The sequence below is a fragment of the Anser cygnoides genome, chromosome 3, assembly GCF_040182565.1.
Source record: "Anser cygnoides isolate HZ-2024a breed goose chromosome 3, Taihu_goose_T2T_genome, whole genome shotgun sequence".
In the NCBI taxonomy this organism is placed as follows: domain Eukaryota; kingdom Metazoa; phylum Chordata; class Aves; order Anseriformes; family Anatidae; genus Anser; species Anser cygnoides.
The window spans coordinates 52,252,138-52,278,640 of NC_089875.1; the positions used below are offsets into that span (position 1 = coordinate 52,252,138).

Here is a 26,503-nt window from a genome sequence, read left to right on the forward strand (position 1 = left end):
CCAATCCAAAAAGCAGAATGCAGTTGAACACGACAACTGCAGTTGCCTACAGCATTGTTCTGAATGATATTAAAAGCAGTGGCTGAATATTCCCTACTTAAACTGATGAAAACAAGAAAGTCTCTCCTACTTTAATCATCGTCTTTGTGTACAGACAAATATTGCAAGTGAAGAATATCTAGTTGAGCAGTCTCTTGGACTCTTCACAAATCCTACATCTTACTGCTTTTTGGACTGTATAATTTATGGAAAAAATCAAGGCCACCACTTTGATCAAAAGGGTCTTTTATATAATAAGATGGAAAGCAAATGGAATGGCATGTGAAGCTGCAGCACAAAATGAATATAATGTGCATAGATGTATATTTAAAATGATATATTTAAAACAGAAGCTAATTTAAAATTCTCTTGTGCTGTGTACAAATAGCCCAGAACAGTGACCCTTGAGATCTGTACAGCAATATTAAGTAAATTATTACAAAAATTTAATACAACAGACTAATAGATCTGTTAAATTGTTGGCATTTCAGGAGATAATCTGTGTATGACAGCTCTTTACTATGTAAAGCATTCTGAAAAATGGCTATTTACACAACAGTCAGTGTGGTCTCATATTTCTCGCAGTATTTCAAGATGTTCTTCTTCCAGTCTACTACTTGTCAAAATGTATTAGCTGGCATTTGCCTTTGTCAAAGACTACAGGATCTTGCCAAGTTAATTTAAGGTTTTGTTGACAATTATTAGGGAAGCTTGCAATATAATTAGTGTTTTATTTCATGTTATATTATGATGTTTTACATATTATGTTTCTGAATAATTAATTTTGAACTTTCTTTGTGGGGGAGAGTTATTTTTTTTGTGAAGTTAACAATTTTTTTAAAAAGAAAAAGGAAGTCTGTGGTAAATGATTTAGTGGGGTAATGCAATGATCTACTTGATCAGCAGTTCATTGGGAATAAACCAGATACTTCACTTGAGCATCAGATTCATAAGGGTATATACAGTAGAATTGAGTTCAGGTTCTTGTTTGAAAAAATGTTCTATTAACAAAATTTGAAAAATAAAAATGTCATTTCTCCCTTATTTTTCTTGAACTCCATTGCTGAAAATCGATATGCCCCACAGTAGGAAATACTGTTTTGAATGAGTGCTTGCACTTGAAACTGCGTTTCATTGGAAACTTGTGGATAAATATGCATGTCTGTATACTTAAGAGGATAGCAACATGTATAGTGGCATGTTTCTGACTGATATCCTTATGGTGACTGTAACTTGCTCTTCCTGAGGCTGTTTAAAATCTCATTTTCATAATCAGGAGAAGAGGCTATAACATTGGTTTCATTTTAAAAACAGCCCCAAATGCTCCTATTTTGAAAAGACCAAGATTTCCCAGCAGACTATGTTGCTTACTTTTCCTGTTGTTTAAATGGCCTATAGAGTGGGATGCTGTTCAATGGGACACTGCTCAATACGACCCCTGAAGGAGTGCTAGGGAGTAAAAAGAGCTGGAGGCTCTAACTAATAAAATAGCAGATAAACTGTAACCAGCCACCTTGATTTCCCTCTGCACTGGGATGGACTGAGTTTAAAAACATATATCATTTGTCTGTTTTCTCTTCTCCCTGGAAAAATAGACATGGTAAGGCCCATGTCTTCCAAGTACTAAATTCATTATAAAAGACTCGTATAAAAATAAGGACAAACTGTTTTTTCACTCAGCCATGAAATTTGCTTATGACTTTTATATTTAAATACATCAGTAAAAATGATTTCCCACCGGTGCATTACTTCTAAAATTTCTCAAATGGGAAAAAATATATATATATACTTTAAACCAGTCAGTATGTTTATTACACACAAATCACTTTAATCTTATTTCTAGGGATGAAGCAGAGCACAGAAAGCTACAGGCCTTTGTTGAAAAATCCTCGAGTTCTTGTCCTTGTATATGCTAAGGCATAAGGACAAGTGAGGGATGAAAGTTGGGTAGTGATGAAAGACGTAGTGTTCAGTTACCCTGGATTGTTTAGTTTGGCAGTGTTGCAAGTGTAGGCTCATGATGAGATATAGGTTTTTCCACTTTCTGTTGCGTAGTGTATAACATGTTTTCTTTGGAACCGATAGAGAAAAGTAAATGTCACAGGATATGCTGGGGGGACTGGTGTTCAAGCACACCATCCTTGCCCTGTAAAACGTGGCTAAGTTTCTCAAAATGAGAACAAGTTGTTAAAATGTCTGAGAATGCTGTGTTCTTTTTTTTTTAAGAAAAAAAAAAAGTATTTTAAGCTAGAGTGCTTCTTTATCGATATTGTACAGAGCAGAACTGAAGCAGCAGCAATTTCGATGGATGTCATGCGGGCCTCTGGAGGGAATGGCTGGTCTTTTCACCCACAGCCTGAGATCCAAGAAGCTAGAACTTGGACAAGCTTTGAGATTGCAGCTAGTAAGAATGACAGCTTCCACTTTTAGTCCGGCGTCGGAGCACAAAGTTAGAAATCTCCATCACAGACAGTTACTTCTGCTCCTTTGGCAGGAGGTTGGTAAGTATCCCAGTGGCCCTCTGTGAGCACTTGTGCAAAGTGCTCTGTCCCAAAGAGGGGCGTCAGAGGCCGCCTGCCTGGTGACAAAAGCTGTACTTGGGCTGCTGTGGAGATGCGCTTAGCAGAGGGGCTGCCAGAAGGAAATCAGGCACGCCTGTCTGCCAGCATGTCTTTTGGGCTGCTGACAACTGCAGAAGCGAGGGAAGGGTAAAGAATAGAAACTATAAGCAACCTTTTAAAAGTAGAATGGGATGAAGGATCTAGAATTTTGCCACACAGTTAAGTGGTGTCGGTTGCAGCATTTTGGCAGCTCTACATGGAGATTAATTTAATTTCACAGCAAGGAAGAATTTCAGCAACATTCTCATCCTGCCTTGCAGTCTCTTGCTAAGGAAATAGCTTTCCTAGAGATTTCTTCATTGCCCACTATTTTTTTAATCAAAGCACTTTTCCCAGTTCTAATAACCACTGATGTGAAAAAATAAAAATAAAAAATTGGAGTTAACTGACTTGTCTATCTTCTAATTTTATCTTTATTCCACAGTGTGCAAGACCTTATTTACTCATTATGTAAATATTCACTGGCTCCAGCAGCCCTGAGTCAGCATGGCTATTTGTAGGGTAGTCGTGGCATGAATGTGATATGCCCCATTCTGTAGGCAGAGTTCTGTGGAAAATGTCATCTTGCTAATGAATACAAACATATTAAGAATTAAAAAGAAGAGCCCGTTTCATTTGGGAATAAAAGCTTTTGTCAGTGAGTCCTTGAGGCTTCCAAACACGTCTGAGTCTTCTGTCTGAATGACACAAAGCTACTGGAGAAGATGGAGTGATGGGTCTTAGGCATCAGGAAAACCTTTCAAAATGCAGAACAAGCCTTTGTCTTTTTAGCAGTCTGCTTTGGGTAATTAAAGGGAGTGGGATGATGGAGAGGGCAAAGGTAAGGAAAGCAGCTCATGATTTCTTGTAGAGCTGAACTTGCCCAAATCTGCAGAGGCAGGAAACATACAGATTTTCCAGTTCATTAAAAGCAGCAAGCTGTCAGTCAGATGCTTATGAGGCAGCTCAGTTGAGAGAGGGCACATGCCTTGGCTGTTTACACAGAAATCCTATGATCGCTGCAAGAATGCTTTTGCAGCCACTGTTGGCAGCACTTAACACAGTGTCACATTGCTTTGATTTTTGGACCTGCTTCCTGTTTTGGACCTGCTCTCTTGAGCTATTACCAATCAGCTTGGAGGGGTATAGAGCACCCCAGGCTTTAAGTATTTCCAGAACCAAAATTTTTGTGGTATACTTAACCTTGGATTGACTCTGTGCATCCACTCTGGATTTGTGAGTTACTGATTCTAAAATAAATTATTGCACTAACTTATACTATGGTAATCTCTGTAGTACAGAAATGGATCAATTTCTCTGCAGAGCTATTTTTTTTCACTGTTGCATGCTGAGATATCAAGAACAGCCATCATCCGAGTTCAAGGAGAAAAGGGATTGACAGGGAACAAGGAAGAGGGAAAGAAAGTTTAAAAAGTGGATTTAAGAATTCCTGACAAAAATAGTATTTAAAGCATAAAGTAAAAAAATAATAAAAAAAATAAGGGGGAGAAAATGCAGAATTGAGAGCAAAATAAAACTAAAACATGAAGCTGTAATAATGATTGAGTTGTGTTTTTTAGTTTTTGGACATGCAGTTTGAGGAGTTCCTTTTGACTTTATGTGGTGTAGTGATGGGCAGTACAGAGGTGCAACACCACTGCATTTGAGTGTGCAAAACACTTCAGGGCTCAGAGAGAGTGGAACAGATCCATGGGCTGTCTTGGATTATTATTTCCAGAATGTTGTGTTGTCCTATGGAAGAATGAGGTGAAATGGGAGAGCAATCCTTTTACTGGAAGGCAGAAAAATGCCCTAACATAGCAACACTCACCAAACCTGTTATTGTAAAGCAAATTATCATGGGGTAAGTGTCACAGTGTTGGGGCAGTATAATGTTTTGGAGCAAGCATTGCAGAAGTTTCATATTCCCATTCTGGTAGTGGATAATAAAAGTTCTGCTAAATTCTAAGCTGTGAAAATGTAAATGCTGGAATTATATTTTGAAAGCTGTTTTCCATTCTCTTTTATGTCATTTAGTAGTTCTTGAAAGAAGTACATTTTTTGATGATTCAGGAGCCTTTGAGATAGTTGTTGCTATTTTCCCTTGTACAATAAATCTCATTATTTGTACTTACAGGCAGCAAGCTGATTTGCGAATGTGGCAAGAAGTAGAAGAATCCAATGGGTTTAATACTGTCCTCAGCTGAATTGAAATAAATCCAGAATAATTGCACTTAAAAATAATAGTTGCTCCAAAACTATGTTATTACAATACCTTTTTTCTCCAATGTGTTTCTTCCCCCTTATTTTTTATTACTACCTATTTATCAAGAATCACATAACTGAAACCACTAAAAAAGGAATCAGGAAGTAAATGCTGGATATTTGTGACCATTACTTGAACATCCCCTCTTTTCCTAACAGCCAGCCTGTTGATCTTGAAGTAGTGCATAGTGAAAATGCCTAGGGAGCCAGAATATTACATGGTGGAGCTGGATACAAATCCTTTTGGATTAATAACATTACACTGATGCATACCACTTGTCGTTTTGACTTGCAGAATGCAGTGTAGCTACTCCATAACACAGCATACTGCAGAGCCGTGAAAAATGCTTCTCTGCTTCTGGGAAGTGCCATTGCAGACTGCCCTCCCCACCGAAAATGAAACATACAAGCATTAAGGAATCATAATTATTACTTCTTGTGTTAGTGTGCGAGTTTTTTTTGTTTGTTTGTGATTTGAAGGTGGAACAGATGACGAAAGCGTAGCTATATATGGTTTGCACATTAAACAAAGCACCTGTATTGTGGAGATGGGGATGTGCTCATTTATGTCAGAGATTTATTTTTCTATTGACTTACTTTGAAAGAACATTCCATAGGAAGATATGGGACTTTTGAGATAAGAGTCTATTGTAGAGCAGTGAGATTCTTCGTAAAGCTTTATTTATTGAAAACCATGAGGTACTTGTTAAATGCCCAGGATACAGCGTATATATAGAGAAGTGAAAATATTGAAACGTATATTGTTCTTTAGTGGGGCCAGGCCAGACTTGTTGCCCAGAATGGTCAGAATTCATGCTATGAGGAGAACAATGTGAATGAGGGAGGAAGGATGCTATCCACATGACTTATGGACTATTTTAATTTATTCTCCATGGTCTCCGTTGGGAAACAGGAACTGTGAGATGTCGGTTGATGAGATGAGAGAGAATCTCATGCATGAGTGTGTGCAATAGATCCGCCTCTAAATGGTTGTAAACAGTACTAAAATATTGTTAGGTACTCACATGTGACAAAATATGCCATGGATCCATCATGTACCTGTGCCAGAAGCTCATTAGCATTCTCAGGAATAGCGGTGCTCTGTGGTCCTGCAGTGCCCAGCAGGAAGGTACTTGCTGCAGAGGCCTCTTGAAGGATCTACACAACAACATGGCTTGGTTCATAGTTCATCACCCTTAGTCTTAACTATGAGGGAAGTGGTGGATTCTGCAGTGAATGTCTTCTGTCCTAGGTGTGGTGAGGTGCTGTGGTGCTCTTCTTGTCTGCATAAGGGACACATACCACAGGCTTCAATGACATGTTCACCTTGCTGGTACGCGTCCTCTTGACAGTGACTGTTAATTATTTCAGCTCCTTCCTGGGTGAGTTTCAGGGCACTGTCATCTGCAGACCTTACTAAGTGTGCAGCAACCCTTTTTTTTCTGCTTGTCCAGACCACCACAGCTGTATTACACAAGTATAATCTATCAGAAGAAAAAAGTAAATTGATTTAAAATCATGAGATCAATTCTGGTTCTTTCAGGTTCTTCTGAAAATTTTCTGTTGCTTTTATTTTTGTGCTTTTCAAGATATTTTTTTTTCGCAACTACAAAGAACACATTATTTAAGAACGGATGCTCATTGGATTGTCACTTAACCATATGCCTCACAAGGGGAAAGAAAAGTGCTGATAGCACTTCTGACAGTGTTGTAGAAGTTGGCAACATGCTCATATCTTTCCCATGTTCTTGACAGAGGAAGCAGGCCTACTTTGACACTCATATTTTGACACACTATATGATTTGGTTGATGTGCATGTTTTAGAGGAAAAAATAAAACAAAACACCAAAACTCTAGTTCTTCTAGTACTGGTATCTAATGAAAGAAATGAGGCTTACATTTAGTTATGTTGGAGTCATAAGATTTTTATAGTCAAGTACAGGTATTAAAAACTCACCTTCTCAGTTTTCCCTATTTACACATAGTGAAATACCAGCCTTCAGTTTTGTGTTCCAAAATTGTTTGGTCTATTAAAGTTATTTTATGTGACCACTGCTTTCCTTCTGTGTAAATTGCCTTTCCTTTTCTGTATATTGTCATCATAAAAATTTGTCTTTTAAAACGAATGCAGGTTTATTGTGTTGGTAAATTTGGATCTTACTGCACTTTATGCAGAGTTGAGAATAAGGATGCAAGCAATTTAAGGAAGGGAGTGTTTTATAAATAATTAGTTCAGCTACAAGAGTTATTCCAATAATTTCAGCTGTAGCAGTAAGTGTTTTTATATATGTTTTAAAAAAATTTATTACAAAGTATTTTAGATAGTAGCAAGGGCATTTAGCTTTACCTTGACTTACTGGCTGACAGTCTACCAGCTGCCGATGCTGATCAGTTACTAAAGATTGAATACAGCTGTGTTTCAACATAATTAAAAGCTCAAGTTTTCTCTCCCAACACTTCAGCTGGGTGTGTGTCTTGATTGACTTAATCTATGCCAACCTAAATAATTACATAGCTTGAATTATTATTTTTTAAAGCCTTAAGAAAATAGAAAGAAAAGGGGAAAACCAAAGGACAGTAGGTGCACTTCTGGGATCACCAATGTGCTGCTTCTTTAGATCCATTAGCCTGGTTCAATATGTTCTCCTTCAAATTACTTTTCTGTTCAGTTGTGCTCTTCCATGCCCAGAAGATAATGTGCTATTATCTGATGTTTGCAATTTAAATATATGACTTGGTAACTGTTATGTTAGGATGTGCTTTTTTTGGTGTGTCAGGTGAACAGAATCATTGAGTGTATGTGACGCTTTCTTAAAAAGGAATCAGGAGGAAAGGGTGTTAAATGCAGAGGAAAAAGTAATACGAAAAGTCAGGATAGAAGCTGTGGGTAAAGATTATTATTATTAAAAATGTTGTATCAGTGATTTACTTTTAGCCCCCTTGGTACATCCTTCTCCAAACATTTGAGTTACCAATGTAATACAAATAATAAGTCATTCAATTCCTTTTAGTTCTTTTTGTGCTTGTCAGACACATTTCTGTACAGACTGTTTTGGCAGCAGCAGTGATGAAATACATTTATTGACTGCAGCCACAGCAATCTATTTAGATATTTCTTTTCCTAACACCTTGTAATAGAAATTTGTGGATTATATACCTGAAATAAACCTACTTACAGAATTATTTTTCCTGGCATGGGTTATAATATTTGGTTTATTTTTCTAGTATGTTTCTGTTAACTTTTGCAATACTTACAGAAGGTAAGAAGGTGGTTTCCCACAATGCTTCCCACTAGGCTTACATCTGGCAGCGTGTGGCTACCCAGTTGAATGTGCTTGGTCAATATTATATTAGAAACTTCTAGTCACACAACTGCAGAGCTAATAGGCATTATTGAGCAGGAGTTTTGATAGTAATACCCAAACACTACATTACAGCTCAACTAAGCACACTCAGCAAAACTTACAGAAGATACCTGTCATTCTTATTTGTTTAAATGATGATTTCACCTAAATTATAAACTGTCTGCCCTGTTACCATGTAGTCTATTGCTGTGTAATAACGTGACACATTCATGAAGGCTTTTCTCAGATATCTTGGGCCAGTGGAAGCTGGGCACAAAACGTTGTAGTGGGATTTCCAAAACATTCTTTGGTGTCTCTTTCCCACTGAAATTCTACCAGGTGCTTCTGTGAATTTTCATTTAGGCAAGTCACTTTTATAATCTGATGTGGAGTGGTTGCTTTCAATCTTGGACTTTGGCAATACACCTGATGTTACAAAAATAAATAGCATACACAGACTTAAGCTAAAGAATTCAGGAATACAGGAAGAAAAGTGTCAGAAACAAGCACTCAGAACTGAGAAAGTATCACGTTGTGGCTACCTGTGCAATTTGAACTTTTTTACCCTTTATCCTCTCCTTCCATCTGTATTCTGTTTTTTAAATTATTTTTAACTGATCACAAACCTTTTTACCACATGTGATGTGCAAAATTACTCTTTCCTTGCTATGCCCCCAGTACGCTTTTTGTATGCTAATTAAACTATATTTAATTCAAAACTATTCATTTCTCCATGGGCTTTTAAGGTGGATTTTAGTTATCTGTGCTTCATAAAATTCATTAATTATCTGTTTATTTCCCCCTCACATCCTCTCAATATCCCTTGATGTACTATCTCCATTATACATTGGGGTAACTTAAACACATAGAAGGAAAACTAGTATCAGAATTCTTAGTGTATTTAACATAGTATAGATGTACTGTTTGATTCAGCTATGATGACAGGAACATTCTCCAATGAGGTCTTTAGCTCATTATTAAACAGCACTCTAAGCTGGCTGTCACACATTGTAGTTGATCATAGTTCATATGAAATACCTCATAATTACAATCTTTCCTTTGTGGAAAGGGATATGACTATCTTCTTGGTGAGACAAGACAATTATATAAGGTTATTTGTGAATGCTGCAGCCCTGTCATGGTTTTGAAAGGCTTCTCTTTGCTATTGTGTATAGCTTGCACACCTTGATGATTTTAAATTAAGTAATATTCATCGGCTGCCTCATGATTTATTGTATCCCCTCACAGGCTTGCTATTTATAATTTGTTTTTCACAGATTTCTGTGCTGGTGCCACATTTCAGAGTCAAGAAACAGGTAAATGATTTTAGTGCCTGTCTGTACTGGCATGTTTGCTAGAGACTGGAAATATCAGTGGCTTCAGGGTTGTTCTGGATGTTCCCATGGCACATATGGTCTCATACCTCAGCCAGCAGTTATCTAGCATCTTCTAGGAAGAAGATAATCGTGCAGATGGGCATGTAGGAAGTCAACATTTTCTTAGCTATAAGGGTTGATGATGATTTTCATTAGGACTAATTAGTGGGGCTATTAATCCAAACAATTAAATTCTCTTCTAACAGTACAGCTGTCTAATTAATGAATCTATTAATTAATCAGTAGATTCTCCAGATGTCTGCTTAGATACTGTCCCTTGAGCAGAAACATTAGTTGTTGAATTTTTGTAAACTGTGAACTAGAATCTTTCATTTGTTTGATTGTGTAGTAAACAGGTGCTAAATTTATTGAATTACATGAGTTGTACCTTTTCCTCTGAGTAAAAATCTATTTTTAATTATCATTGGTTATTTTTCCATTCAGCCACCTGACATATTCGTGAATAGTAAATGTGTGATTAAAATCTAAGGAAATGTTATTCAAATGGCCTCCTTTCCATTGACCCAGAAAAAGCTTTCTCAAAAGTGAATATTACAATATAAACATAAATAGCTTAATTGTTTTCAGTTTCAAAAATCTACTTACCTTGTACAAGTCAATCAAGATCTCACCACAGTACTGCTGCTGCTGAACTCTGGTATTTACTCAGATATGTTTGTTATTTTTCTTATGAATGGGAACACACCTGTGTGTTGAGCCCAAGGTCACTACTTTGTACAAAATTTGGGTAATATGCCATTACCAAAGATCTGGTCAACCTGCCTGCTGTCTCTCCCCCTCTCTTCCTCCTTTCAGTGTGTGCAAGGACTGTGAAAGTTAAGTCTGCTTTCATCTAGGTATCAAAAGTTGTTCTTCTTGGTCTTATGCATCAGGAAACCAACCTGTGTAATAGCACAGCCTAAAGAGCTTTTTGTATTGGTGGCATGCTGCCTTGCAGGACAGCTTGAAAATGGGTTACTGTTTAGGTCAAGCCTGGTAAAAGACAGTGTCCTTTAGCTTGATTGATACTATTTATCCAACAGAAATGGAAAGTACTGTGACCACACACTATGCATATCTAAATTTGCATTTTGTGAAGTTATATTTGTGCATAGGCTTTACCAAAAATAAATAAATAATAAAAAATTGCTCATTGTACTAAAGATGGGGAACTGTGAGTGTTTGTGCAGATCTGTTTGGCTTGTAATTTCTTGGGACAGTAGAGTTTCAAAATTAAATATTACTACTTGGTATTTAGAATCTTTTTTTTCATGACTAAAACAGTTCTCGGTCCATTCAGCAATGAAATATTAGTCATCTAAAAGCAGTGAAACTGGTGATCATGCTTTCCTCCCTGTGATCATGCCTTCCTCCCTGTTTGGTAGAATCCAAGGTATAAATTACCCAGTCAGCTCTAATTATCGTACAACAGGCTAAAAGGTAAATTCTAAGCTGCCATAGCTATGTTTTTGCTAGCACATTGTTTCACACAGAGACAAGGGCCTATTTTATTTCTCCTTTCACTTTTTACTCTTAGAACACCCTCCCTTTTAATTTATCAGGTATGAAAGAAGATAAGAAGTTTAAGCCAAAAGAAAACTGTATTTAACTTGAAATCCTAGAACGCAATCCATTCCACTTATATTCCCAAGTTGGTGAGCCATGAGACTCCCAAAACTGCCAGCCCGCAGCTGCCAGTATTGCTGTATTATTGGAACATGTGCAGAGTTGGCCGCTTCTCCCGGTGGCAAGCATCCTTGCTGACAAAGGTGTTACACTGGGAAAGGACAGTGTCAAAGGATCTGAGGGCATATGTTCTCAATCGGCATTCGTCCATGGTGACATTTTGCTGAAGGCTTGTGCTGTTTGGGAAGGTGGTTTTCCTGAGGTGACAGGCCGGGTTTTTGCCAGCAGGCTTCAAATTTTGCAAACTATTGGCAACAAGAAACAACTCCTTTGAATGAAACTTTGAAGGCCTGAGTGAAGCTGGCTTTACTGAGGAAACATCTTGTTCAGGTTCCTTCAGCTGCTGTCCATTTAACTTAGTGTTAATGCAGATATTTTAGGGAACTTTGAGATTACGTTGGCTCAGTTTACAGCCGAGTTCTGGGAACTGAGGGCTGAATGGCGGTATAATTCTGTCTCTAGCTATAGACTGAGCTAGAGATAGCTGTAAGTGTTTATTGTCTGAGCTGTGTTGTGCTGAAACCTACAGTTGCACTATATCAATAGCTGTCTGCTTGTGGCTAACCAAGCAAAGAGGGCTCACTGGAAAATAGAAAGAATGCTGAACAGACAAGGAAATAAATCCTGAATCTATTAAAGGAAGAAAACAGGAAACGTAGCTCTATAAAACTCCTCTGAATTAGGAAGAGCCCAAGTCTGCTTCAAAGACAAAAGCTTTATTAAGCTCATCTTTAAAGTTTTTCAGTATTCCTATATATTAAATTCATTTGTTGTGATCTTAAGGAGAGAAAAAACAAATTTGACCTCTCGTTAATTGCAAACCTCCCAGCGACAGCTGAACAAATGATATTTTGAGATTTTTTTCCAAGTTACATATGATTCTTTGATCTAGTTTACTTATTGGAAATAGGTATTTCTATGTGTTTAAGCAGAGAAAAAAAAATGAAATTATGTAAGATTTTCCTCAAAAAAAAAAAAAAGTAACCACCTCTAAAACAAATGGTAGTGTTGCTGAAGATCTTCATACAGTTGCATCTTAAATATTTTTTCTCACTAAAGAATCTTTGGAATCTGGCTAATCAGAAACTGGAAAGCAGTTTCTTTCCCTCGCTCTCTCTTCCCCCACCCCCTTTTCTAAACTGAATTCATTGTCTAGTTTTAAAATTTTCCAGTCACTTTTTATTGTATTAGCTCTTGTATGTTCAATGGATTGCAGACATCATTGCTAAGAATCATTTGAAATGAAATGAACAAAACTTGCTCTTTGCTTACTTTTATCGTGACTTTCCACTGTGTCATAGGTTTTCGCTTTGTGGTTCAGTAGTTATTGATGGTCTGGGAAGTACATGGCAAATATGTGATCCTCCGAGAGCTAGTTAATCATATGGTTTCAACTGTCCTATTCATTTTCAATTTCAAAATTGCATTAAAAGAAAGACAAAACCACATTGCCATTATTGCTCTCTAATATAAGCAATTTAGGTAGTCATTGAAAAGATATTGTATGACTTGTGAATGGAAAAGGAAGGTTGTCTGCGCCTATGAGAGGAAGGATATACGTCAAAGAAATTTAAGACTATGTTAAGAGAGTTCGCAATATGAAAGTATTTGAGAAATCCTGCCATCCGACCTCAGTTTCAACATTTTCACAGACCCAAAGTCAAGGATAACCAGTGCTGTCTGAAACATGGATCTAGTGTTGGGAGGCAGAATTAAGAATTACATGTGCAAGTTTTGCTGCTCTTATAAGACTGTTCGGATCATGACATTTTTTTGTGCCTTTGAAAGCATTCCCTAGCAGAGAATTCAAAATGCTAGATCTTGAGTCTCGGCTTTATTGGCATCTTAATTTCCCCTTTTGGTGTCCTAACCAGAGTTGTATTTATAATATTTACTCCAGGCTCTTTAACTTACTTACAGAAAAAAAAAAAAAAAACACATCACATCATTACTGTTATATTATTCTGCATTTTACAGTAGCACTAATAAGAACCTTTTCCTCATGTTGTTTATTATCTAATCTCTATTATAGATCTCCATATAAAGTGCTGAAGAAATATAGTTTATGATCTCCACAACTAATGACAAATTTCCTTCTAGGATGTACAAAATAGGTAACTTGTTGCAATAAGCTCCACTTTGGGCTAGGGCTGAGAACTGCTTGAAGAGCAGAGGTTAAAAGCATACCTCAAAGGTGAGATTATTTCAAGAAGTGATCTTCCTCCCTGCCAATGTCTTTTATGTGCTTTTGTTTCTCACTGCCCTGTTGTATTTCATTCCTTTGACACTAGCTATTTGTAATGTTTAGAGAAACTTTTTACTTCATCTGGATGGTCTTGAGTGTAGTAGATTCTTGCTATGTGAATAGCAAGATCCTTTTGAAGGCTTAGAGTGATGTGCCAGCCAAGTTTCTGAGCTGGTATAAATAAATGCCAAAGTAGTAGTCACAGAAATGGCTTTGTAGCTTTTGGTTCTGTTGCTGCAGAGTAGGACTGTGGAGGCTGCGCTGTTGTTAGCAAAGACCAGGTTTTAAAGGGAATTTAGTTTGAAACTCTTTTTTTGATGTATGTGGGTAAGGATCCTTGAAATATGAATAGCCTTTTGTTCTTCAAGCCTACCTAAGCGCAGTGCTGTGAGAGCACTGCTGGCACATCTTGTCAACTCTGAATGAAAGTGGAAGGGCCCCCTTGGTCTCCTGTTCAGGCAGACTCTCAGTGTACGGTGCCTGATACTTCAGCACTTTAAATAAATGTGCTGTGTCAGGCATACTTGATCAAAGGTAGCCTTCCACTTCTGATTAGGGCAGGTGTGCTTATAACCTGCCTTTTCAGAAGTGCTGAGCATCTACAAAGCTCTGAGTCACTTGGGTTTGCAAAGACTCAGCGTCTTTGGAAGTCACACCACTAGCAATGACAAAACTGGAGTATCCAATTAGGTGATCTCATTTATAAGTCTAGTTAAATTATAGATGTTAGTATACTTACAGATGCAGGTAATCATACTATTGCTTACCTCCGTTGAAATCAATAAATGTTAAATTACTCAGTGCTTTTGAAAAATCCCATTAGGCACTGAGACAGATGAATAACTTCAGAAATCTGATGTATGGGAACATTATTTTATATGTATAGCATCCATTATGTTAGGAGACTGTGCAAGAAAGCTGAGCTTTTTAGAGGGAGGAAAGAAATTAAATGCCCAGTCAATGGGGCATTCAGTGGCTAGCCATCATAAGCTGCTTTAAAGCCCCCGATTGCAGCCTCTGCTTCCAGAGGTTTATGGCCCATGTGTGGGAAGAGAACAACTTGGCATTCAGTGACAAAGAAGCCCAGCAGAATGTTTATAATATTCAACACTGTTGCCCTTGGCAGGGAAGTCTAAATATTGACCTACTGCCATACTTTCTAACCACTGTTAGCCAAATTCTCATCTCGGATACATTTATGCAGTGCCATTAAGTTCAGTGGGCAGAACTTAATAAACATCAAAAGGGGCCATAGCTGGAAAAATAGACGTTCTTTAGATTTTATTATTTTAGTATTGACATACTTCACTGGACTTTCTTTTCCTGGTCTTTTTGAGGTATAATGTAGTCGTTCTCACTTCGCATTCTGTTTTGAAAAGCTTGTGTGTAGGAAAGGATTCTCTTACAGGCAAGAAGGGGGAAATTATGAATGATAATCAGAAACCCTGAGTGGTAGAGTTCCAGTGTTGGTGAGGGGATGAGTAGATACTTAGCCCATATGAGTCAGAAGAGATAATACGTGTGTGCAGTTTCACTCATTTGACAAATGTTCAAAAAAATATTTCAAAGGCATGCCTAGAAGCTTTCCATGAATATGAATGTATTAACGATGTTACTTTAATATACTTTTTAACATTAAAAGCTACTGCTTGGCCATCAGCTTCCCTGTGAACTTTCCCAGATAAGTAACATTTGATAGCAGGAAAGTTTTTCATTAAATTATCAGAAAAGTCAAAATATTTCTTAGCTGCATCTGATTTGAAACAAGTGGCATATAGAAAAGAGTTGAAAAGCTATTCAAAACTTCATTTAGTTGTGTGTATATTTTCTTGCTTTACTTTGACTAGTCTAGACATATTTTTAGAAATACATTTTTAGATCTAAAACTGCTGAAAGTTCTTTATCCTGAAAATTTTTACAATGTGATTTGTTAATCCATTTATAAAACTATTAAGAACAATGCATTAATTAAATGCATTTACTCAGCTAAACTTTTGAAGTTAGAAACTGCAAAAATTAAGGCTTCAGTAAGTCTTGTATGTATATCTGAACATATTTATGGTCTCACTTTGTGATAAGAGGATTAATTAAGCTGTAACTTTGTCAAAAGTTGCTGTGTAAAATGCAGCTAAATTAACTATTGTTCTTGTAATACTATTCCCTTTTCTTGGGGCAGGACTTAGTGAGGAGAGGTTGGTATGGGTCCTATGAGGTGTTGAGAGAAGGTGGTGTGTTTTTTGGAAAAAATCTTGAGGATGTACATTTGCTAGAACTTTCAGTCTTTGCTGTTGTTTCACTTCTAAAGGTAAGGATCTGGGCTAAAAATATTGTGTGTGTAGTGGTGATAACATTTTATAGTATTACAAGCTGGCCTCTGTCTGTGGATCATTCTGCATGACTCTTCCCTGTTGCATGATGTTATAATAGTTTACAATAAACCTGAGTAAAGCTTTGTGGTTTTTTATCATTAAGATGTGTACTTGTAAGTAAAGTCATTTGCCATGGTTTGATTTGAGACACTTGTAGATCATTGGAGTGACCGAAGGAATCTAAGGCATTATTTTCGATAGGACTGAGTACTACAAATGTATAGATATGTTTTAACTTTTCCACTGTAGTGGAATTTGTTTTCTAGTATCTTTTATAAAGGTTCAGGAAAAAGTGGTTGCATAGTTTTGGGAAATAAGATGAGGAGAGAAAATGTTTTAGATTTTAGATGATTTCAGCGGATTTTATTAGCTTTATATATGGTGTTTAATAGTTGGGAGCACAGACTTGAAATTTAGGAGCAGGTGGCCTTTTTGTCTTTCCTTATTCATTTGCCAAAATATAAACTTTAAAGTCTACTTGCATGCGCTGAATAGAGTCAAAAGGAAGGTAATGAAAAAGGCTGATCCTCTCTGTAGTTAATGGCAAAAAAGTTCTTCCAGGACTGATTCAAAGGATCAAAGTTAAGTTCCTGCTGAGTTGTTCTCTTCTTTCTTTACTTCTGGAGAAAGTCATGGAAGAGTAAACCCAGCTGACTGAAGCTAGCCTTGGTGAATAATACTGTTTTACCAAATTCTCTGAAGCTGTGTGAATATTTTGCTGCACATTCTAGTTCTGCCACTGCTGACCAGTCTGTGCACATATCAACATCTCTGAGATGCTTAACTTGTTTTAGCCTGGAGCTACAGCATTGAAGTTGGATTCGTTTTACTGCAGTTGCTGCTCCTGGTTGAAGAACTAGCACTGAAACTGAAATCATAGCCCTTGTCTTGCTGTGCTGTTGTTGAACCCTGTGTTGGCCCCAAGGCAGTGCTGGGACAGACCCTGTCATATGGAAGTGTGCAAAGTAAGAAAGAGGTGTAATGGTGCTGAAATATTTTGGTGGCAGTGGAGCAACAGTGGTGGGAGGAAAAAGTGTGTTGCCTGTTGTGGCGGTTTTACCGTGCTAGGCAGCTGAACTCTACCACAACCGCTCTCTCACTCCCCCTCCTTAGAAGAGGAGGGGAAGAAGTAAAGGAAAGAACAACTCACCGGTTGCGATAAGGATAATTTAATTAAAGGGGAAAAATAATTATTAAGGAAAGATTATTATTATTAATTAAACAATTTAACTAAAGGGAAAGGGGAAAAGGGAGGGGGGAAAAAGGAAAAAAAAAAAACAATTAAAGGCTATGTGGAAGTGCAGAGGAAAGAAATTACTCTCTACTTCCCACAAACGAGCGATGCTTGACCACGTCCTTGAAGCAGGGCCTCAACGCACATAGCTGGTGTTCGGGAGGACAGATGTTTTCGCAATGAGAGCCCACCCCTCCCCTCTTCTTCTTTTTTCCACCTTTTATTGCTGAGTGTGACACCTTATGGCATGGAATATTCCTTTGGTTGGTTTAGGTCAGCTGCCCTGGTGATGTTCCTTTCTCACTTTTTTGCCCACCCCCTAGGAGGGTTAGAGAGAGTCCTGATGCTGTGCCAGCACTTCTCAGCAGCAGACACAACACTGGTGTGATACCACTGCTGTTCTAGCTACAAGTGCAGAGCACAACACTGTATGGGCTGCTGCAGGGAAAGTTAGCATCCCAGCCAGGCCCAGTACACTGGGGGGGGAGGGGGGGGAAGAACCTGAGAGCATAAGGTAGCTTGAAGTCTGATGCCAGGACCAACAACTGCAATTTTATAGCTTTGCAATCATAGTCTTGATGGCTCATATCTTCTTGTGACACAGAAGAAGACAGGGATTGGAGCAAAAACAGAAAGTAAACCAGCATACTTAAAACCAAACAAAATAACAAGAGTAAAAATCACCTTGGTTCTTTAAAATGTCGCTAAAACACTTGCTATGTATATATTATAAGTTGTCCACTGCTTTTTTCATTTCAGTTTTCCATAAATGAACCCATTTATACTTAGATGTATGAGAAAATGATGCTTTTGTGTGTAGAATGTGCTTTGACACAATTTATCTAAAACTTGACAGGGATGTCATCCTTGATGATTAAAAAGGCATTAATGAGATGAGTACTTGTCAAGATTGGATTATGGTTATCTCCATGTTTAGTTAAATGTCAATGGGATGACTGCTGGAAACAAATGAGAAGCATGCATTTTTGCAAAGAAGTATTGATTGTACTTGGTAGAGGAAATAAGAAATCAGAATAACTGGACAATAAAATACAAACAGTCCTTGGTATTTTAATCAGGCATATTGTGAAGTAGATGTTGTAAGATTAAAAAGCTATGCATGGTATGAAGTCATTTCTCTTAAAGAATCCTAATTCAGTTTAGATGGGGAAATATGAACTTTTTTTTTTATTTTAGCTATAATGCACTATGGCTTATGCAATATGCAACTAGTTAATTTTCTTCAGCCTGCACATGGAAGCCTTTAATTAGGTAAAATGATAGTAGTTCAACAAGGTGCTAAACATATGGTTGACATGACCTCAGAATTAATATTGATGTAAAAATTAAAATAAAATTGAAACATACGCTAATTAGTGCTGCTTTGACTTCTTAACTATTGAGCTATTTTGATTTGAGAAATTTAAATAGGTGGCATCTTGGAGAACTAGACCAAAACATGATGTGTAAAGATTTTTTATCTTTACAAAATGCTTTGCAGACATTGCTTTGCTGTGGAAGTCTCTTTAGACTTTTATCTTGCAACGTCAAAACAATTAGTGGGAAAACAAGCACTTCATAATACTTCATCTTTCTAGTTTTTTAACAAACTCAACTCTCTATATCTGGAAATTTTTAATATGTACGTGTATGGAAAGACATACTGCAGTGCTGCTGCTACTTTATGGGGCAATAAGGTTTCAAGGAAACTGTAACACTGTTCCATCCCTGCCCAGATCTGATCTGGAAAGTATGCAATGAGAGAGAGAGTAAACATATTCTACTCACCATAAACTTGTGCATCTCCCAACGTGCAATAAGAAAAATGTTTTAGGGTTTGGCATATGCAGAATTTTTCGTCAACATGTGGGGATGTTCTCTAGAATTGGCAAAAAAAAAAAAAAAAAAATACCAAAAAAAAAAGGATTGAACTTTTATTATTCTTCTGGTCACACAACTGAAGATATACAGAAAGACAGTTTTAATCACTCCTAGTAAAATTCGCATTACAGAATTATTTCTCTTGTATATTATCAAATAGGGAGTCTTTATCCTCTTCTGTGCTCATTACTGCCAATGTACTTTACTATGTGAAACATCATAAATAACGGTAGCTTTAATTCCAAGATATGATGGATGAGGGTGCTTGGGCTTTCAACGCTTTGTATGAGAATTCTAAAATGCTTTTATTTTCAAATCTAATATTTTTAGATATTATTTTAATAGTAAACTCTGAGAAAGTGGTAGTTAGGAAGATCTAGCACTGGCAGTAATAAGTCTTGCATTGTGGAAAACTAAGTGGTACTGTGCTCCACGTTAGGCAAACACTTGTGTTGATGCTTTAGTTTTGGGTCACAGCAGAGGGATTACAAGATTACAATGTCCACTAGATTAGTCACTGCTTCTTGTTGGGCTGTGAGGCAAGTATGTAGTAAGGCATTACCTGCGTTTTAGCTCTTCTTTTAAATCTTGTTTCATGATGTCAAAAACTTGGAAAATTACTCCCATACTCCTTAGTTCTTCTGAGTGTCTTTTCATCACATCAGGTAATTTCTTATAAATATCTAAGCATTAGATGCCATATAATGCACTTATGGATATAAACATGTCAAAATACTCTAATTAGTTTATTAGGAAGCATGATCATCATGTATACAAACATTATCAGGCATATGAGCACTTGCGGCTTTAACACCCCCATTTGGGCAATAATGAGATAATCTGCCTCCCCTTGAGCAGTGTGAAGGGAACAAATATTTCCCTGCACCCTGGCCAAGCAGCGGTGCTGGCAGAGGGGTCTGCTTTGCTCAGAATGACACTAGGAAGAATTTACAAGTAAAACTATCTGTACCATGGGAAGGTAAAAGGGGTGGATGTGGGTGGTGGTGGGGTGGGGAGGTAAAGACCGTTTCACCAAGAGGAGAGTTTGGTCTGCTGAACTAACACTCAAGTTACTGGAAGTGACTTAAATACTCCCTCAAGCAATAAAGGAACTCTTGGCAGAGGAGCAAAGCGCAGACCTTCCTGGCTCACTTGTGCCAGGATGTGAACAGCTATGTTTCAGATACAACATGTGAAATAAAACCTTTTCAGGTGCATATCAGGTTTTTATTGTAGACTTTAACTTTCAGAGATTTTTTTTCCCCAAAAAATTGTTGCTGTGAATATAAGGTTTCTGCATTTAGAGAGTGAGAAATACCTCATTTTCCAAGTTTTACAATGCCTTGGTGTTTTACCTTTATGTGCGGTTTTGTAAATCGTGAAAGTATTGGGAGCTTAAAATTCTCCTCTTGCTGAAATTGGTAGGAAAAACTTGTGAACTTGGCTGGGAAGCATGTCAAGCCAATAATGGGTAGGAAAGAAAACGAACAGTGCTCTGACACACAGTTGGCTCTACTTGTGCCCAAGCCCGCAGTGTTTTCTCACATGATGACTGCCTGGAGGTTGCATGTGTCAGCCCCACACTGGAAGCCCTGGCCGCATTGGGACTGGCCAAAAAGACTTAAATATCACCAGAGATAGAGGAGTCTGCTTGTTCCTGTGGCTGCTTGCCCATCAGAAGCAACTCATGTAGGCAGGTATTTGTTTATTTACTAAAAAAAAAAGTGGGGGGGAGCCTGGTATCTTTAGGTTAGGATGTAATGACAATTTTAGCAGGTCTGCCACAAAAGAATAATTCAGAGGGAATGGTATATCATAATCAAACCTGTTATCCATCAAAGTGATTTAGTCCTCATTGAGAATTGAGCGTAGGTCGTGAGTTGTGAGGCTTTGTCAGCACTGTGCATCTGAATCAACAAAAAGTAAGGTTTGCAAGAACTGTTCTTAACACAAGTCCCAGCACACAGTGCAAATTAAGCTTCCTATAGAAACTCTCAAAATATTAACTGGGGTGATTCTACTATTACAGGTTTTTAGATCCTATTTAGTTGAATAATATTATGGGCGTATAGGTAAATACTAAATAGAGAGAGCAGTGAGAAACTACATTTAAAGGAAAAATTGTGCTAGATTAGAGGTTTGTTATCATCTATAGATGGTCTTTTTGTTTCTATAATATCTTAAATTTGAAAGTATTGGTGCCTCAGCAGGCTAACTCATTCCTCTGTAGGTGCTAAAATTTCTGTAAATATATGGCAAGAAACCTGATAGATTTGTTTTTACTGAATTGAGATGCAACTGAGGCTCTATTAACTTCTTATAATCCCTCTGCTAAATTGAGTTCTGTGTGTTTCCTTACAGTTAAGTTTCACTATGGGCTGTACATACGGCAAATATGTAACCCTGCAATTGACTGGGAATAGTTGTGAAGAGGTGGTTATGGTCTCTCTTGCGTAAGTAATACATCCTTAGAAAACAGAATTAGGTCATTGGCACACACATTTAACAGTGATTTGACTCAAACAGAAGAACTGAAACTGTTTCTCTGCCCCCTGAGTAAAAGAGCATTTCTCTCTGAACTAAGGACCTTCTTCTGACTTGTCATTTTAGGCTGTTATAGTTACTGTCTTTTCTTTGGAGGACAATTAGACTTCTTTATACCAGGGGTACTGTACATCCTCCCTTCCCACCATACACATATATTTGGACAGGATAACAGTTACAACTCGGCACTCTCAAGGAATGGAGCACAAGCTCTCAGCTTGAAGCTTGTGACTATTTGGAACACTTTTATGCTTAAATTCCAGAATGAAATTCAAGACATGCTTCCTTTGCAGTGACCAGAAAGTCGCAAACTTAACTGTCCTGGGATTTACAGTTCCTGAGAATTTTTCAACAAGGCTGTCAAGGTATTCTGCAAACATTAATTAAACATCACACTTTGGACAGTGATTTACTACTACTAGTAACTAAAGCACCAGCAAGCTCTGGGGTTTTGCTATGACTGTAGACTAAATCAGTAATGTGAAGGGATAAGAAATGTAGGAGTCCAAACTTCCATATAATACTATACTATTGGAAAAAATATTTCACCTAATTAAATAAAATCTAAAGTTTATCTATACATCCAAAGCTGGTAAGCATCTTTACTAGTTTGTAAGAGAACTGACAGAAACCAAACTTTTTTTTGAAAGATCTCAAGAGGCATGAAATCAGTTTAAAATAAAATAATAATAATCTGTCTCGCTGATGCGAGAAGCTGTCTCTCTGGAGTGGCACTTGTCCACAAGAATTGCTCAGAGAAGGCTTGAGTTACTCAGCCTGTACGTGTGGTTGTGCCTGTGCTCTGTAGGAAGCACTGCATCAGCCTAGCTGTGGAAAGCCACTCATTAGGATGTTAATGTCCTTACTCATCCCCACCCCTTGCCCTGCTCTGGCTGCAGTGTGAATTGGCTGTGTGGAATATTAAATTAAAATCTCCTTTGTCTACATAAAATCCTCTTAAGGCTGTTTCTTACGCAGGGACAGTTTATACCAATTTCACATTTTAAGGAAGACTTCATATGGCCTCAGGTTAAATCCCCCACAAATAGGGGTGTGCCTCACTGGTGAGCTGGAAGTGTGCTGCCAGTGAGCTACAGTGCAAAACGGGAGCAGGCAAGCTTTGCCAGACCTGTGCTGCATTTCTACATTTCAGTCATTCAGCCTTAGTGCATAAATCTTGTAGCCATGACCATTTGCCCCGAACTGTGGCCTTGAACAGATTAAGAGCAGTTACTGTGCATGGCTCCACAGGGTGAGAGGGACAAAGGGATGTAAAGAAGAACTTGTTCTCAAGTGTTGAAATCTCTTCTGTTACACTGGTCAAATCAGAATAACTTCACTACATTTTGCATGCATGTTCTGGGCTGGCATTCAATAAATGCAGTAGAATTATCACTTTACTGTTTTTGAATATTTTGTTTCATGCGTATGCAAGGGAAAAATGTCTTTGTATAAAGAAAACCTGGACTGTGGTAGTAGGTTGCATAAGAATCTCGTCACACTTTAGCATTACTTCATATATTTATTTTTATATGTAGCAACCGTCATATGGCTTAATCACAGCTTAATACAACCAAGTTCAGCCTGAGTCCAAGAGATAGTTATTCTATTAAAATTCAGCATGATTACAGAGCTGTTTTCAGGAAGGGGGGGGGGGGGGGTGGTTAAGGGAGGGCTTGTCAGCTTTTGGCAGTGCTGAGGTGTTGGACTTTGATCAGAAACTTTGATTCCTGTGGCTTCTATTACACAGGAAAGGAACTAGTCTTGGCACATCTTCTAACAGGTTGTGAAAGATCTGTTGTTCATGCCCATTGGAAGAACTTGACTATCAGACATCTTGGTTTCATTAAAGAGTTTCAGAGAAGTCATGAATTAGAACTTGAGTATTCACAAAAATGGTTTTAATAATGAGTTTCCAGGCACCATATTTATGAAGCATGAGAGAATAGCACTTTTGTGCCTGCCAGATATTTGGAAAGACAAATTTATTGAAAGGTTATGAGATGCTGGACTTAACTGGAGATTAAAGCATGGTAAGGGTGGAAGGTGAAAAGTCATCTGTAAATGCCAGTATGAAAACGAGAAGCTACTGTATATGATTTTAATAAGCATATTAAACAATACAGATATTTAAGAAGTTTCATGTTTTCTTAAGTTTTACACTTCCTATTAAATTTATAGCTAGTATGACTTCATTCCATGGGGAGGGTTGTGTAATATCCCCACTTACTGAGCAGCCCGATTACATCTCTGAAGATGCAGCTGGACACCTACTGCAGTTTTCAGATGGGGCTTTTTCACCCCCTGGCTAATTTTTTGTCCATTGGCTGACATCAGTCACATCCCAGCTGTCAGTGACCTGATGCCTCAATGCTTCTGAAAACTCAGCCTTGGCTATCTTTTCAAATGTTTCTCATTATAAGAGTGTGAATTTAGAGTATAAAGCTGTGTCTGATCAGCTCCATGCCCATACCCTAGGAACAGAGTGCTTGTGCATGGCGTTGATCAGAAAATTTTCGATACAAGTCCATCAAGGTGGTGGACACCAGGAAACACCAATTTCAGGTGGTATAAGCCCGAGTTTGTAACTGTAAGCTTCAGTTATTTATTTTTCTTTAGGTGTAGTTATTGTACTGCTTGATCATGTGGATGGAGCACATCCTGCAGACCTGAGATGCTCTGAGGTTATCCCAGACAGATGTGGAACACTAACCTCTCTTATGGGGGAAACAAGGACTGCAGGAAGGGCACTGGAGGATTCTGTGTTGTTTCACTTGTATTATGTCTTCAAAATAAGCAGGTGCTAACTTGGTTGAAACTAGATCCTGGGCTCTAAGCCACGCTGCCATCTGTGCTAGTTAGCCAGGATGCAGACTATCCAAACTCAAGTTAACCTCTCTTCTCAGTGGAAATAAGGAGATTTCATCCAAGATTCAATAACATTATTGATAATACAGAAAGAACCGGGCTATTTCATTTTTCATTAACTTTCTGGATTAAAATATTTTGTTGGGTGTAGTTTTCATCTCTAGCTGAAAGTAATATACAAACAGATTGCAGACTATAAAACTCACCATAATTGGAAGTTTTCATGCAAAATAATTAAAAGTCAAAACAAACCAACCAAACAAACAAAAACCTACACCAGGACCCAACAGGAATCTTCAGTATTTTTGTTCTTACTGTTCCAAGGCAGAATTCTTTGCTTCAGCTCTGGGCTTAATTTTCACTTTGGATGATTCAGGTCTTGTTTCAACTGAATAACTAAAGCTGTCATGATGTTGTAATAGTTATTTAAGCCAAAGATATTATACAGATTTAATAAATCTTCCCTAATTCAAAAAAAAAAGTTAAAAACGAGTGATTTTTTTTCCCCTAAAATGTATGGTATACAGGACAAAAAGGATAATTTCATGTTTAAACCAAAATCTAGCGTACTTCATTAAGTACAGCATGCAAATCAGTGGTTTCCCATTTTCTGGTCTTTGTAAATCCACTTCCAGCATCACAGCCTTCTTCCTAAAGAAGTTGCTCTCCTGGTCTATGAACCCTGATTTATTTGAGAATCACTGAGTCTGCAGAACCATGGCTATGGAAAACCTCAGTGATGAGGAATGAGCCCTTTGTTTGCAGGAATACCATCTCCCAGTGCTGCCTTGGCTGGTGTCCTGGCTCTGAATGTGCATTTGACAGCATCAGATAACTGAAGATGTAGAAATGGCACAGTGGGCAGAAAACTTCACAGCTGTTTTTATTCTGATAACAGATATTTAAAGACAGATTTAAAATCATAAAACAGGATTTTAATAGCTTTTTGTAACTTTATGTTTTTTTCACAAAATCTAACTATCCTTGACAGCTCTACAAGTTATACATGGCTGTCAATAATGTAGATATGTTCTTGCTTCAATTTTGAATTTTGCTAAGTCACTTTCTGTTACAATGAGCTTCAATTTAATTATTAACAGTGAAACAATAGTGATCACTCTATTTCTGATTTTTTTTGCCTTCTGTTTTATTCTTGTAAAGTTAGGTGACTGATTCTAACTTATCTATGCTATTACTACTTTACCTTTATATAATTTGTTCTTAATCTTTCATTGTTGTTGTTGTTTGTTTGCTTGAACAAAGTGAAAGACTTAAAATTGCCATCTTCAGCTTCATCCTGCAAGGTTTGCCCATTTCTCAAAACCAGAACAGTACATACCAGGTTAGTGGATGGGCCATTACAGATCACTGCACATTTCCCTGTGTGCACTACCTCTCCTCTTTCCCCCTCACATTACTGCCAGGTGTGCATGCCTCTTATTTGCCTTTGTGTTGTCCCCACTAGTTCCTTGATGTCCTCTGTATTTTGTAATGTCCCAGATGTTTGGCCTTTGCTGGGTGAGACGTGGTACAGCTGGGTAGATGAAGATATGCCTTGGCTGGACAAATAACTGAGGTGACTGGGAACTGCTGTGCCAGGCAGCTTGGCAGCTGTCGTTCCTTGCCTATCAAGCACTCATGGCAATGAACCTTTTCATGATGTTCTCACTTTAATAGCTCTGATTTGGTACAGGAGTGATGAATTTAAACTGCTCTTTGAGTCTGAATGACATAATTGGGTATATCGATATGCTTGCTGATGGGTTTACTGTCTGAGTAGCAACTTCAATTTAGTAGGGAGCTGTGGGAGGAAAAATAAGTAGTTGTGAAAATGAGTATCTCAAAGTAAATTGCTTCTGTACAAACAACTGAGAGCAGTTGGTGGAGAATGCTGGGACAGTCAAAGATGGCTGTGTGGTGGAGGACAGGGAAGGAGGCAGTTTGAGAGAAAAGGGCTTTTTTTTTGGTGAGGGAAGGTGAAGAATCAGGTGAGGTTGCTGGCTGGGTTTGTAATCTAGGAAAGGCCTTCAGACCTTCAGACAGCAATCAATC

At 37.8% G+C, this 26,503-nt stretch overlaps 1 protein-coding gene and 1 long non-coding RNA gene across 2 annotated transcripts in view; both read left to right on the forward strand.

The window, feature by feature from the left end:
• LOC136790435 (uncharacterized) overlaps positions 1–23,222 on the forward strand; it is a 62,795-nt gene extending 39,573 nt beyond the window's left edge. The window contains exons 2-3 of the long non-coding RNA XR_010830342.1: positions 2,317–2,540; positions 4,777–23,222. This is a non-coding gene — a long non-coding RNA (uncharacterized lncRNA). The remainder of the gene's footprint in view (positions 1–2,316; positions 2,541–4,776) is intronic.
• The window catches only part of SASH1 (SAM and SH3 domain containing 1), a 554,055-nt gene that overhangs the window by 40,460 nt on the left and 487,092 nt on the right, over positions 1–26,503 (forward strand).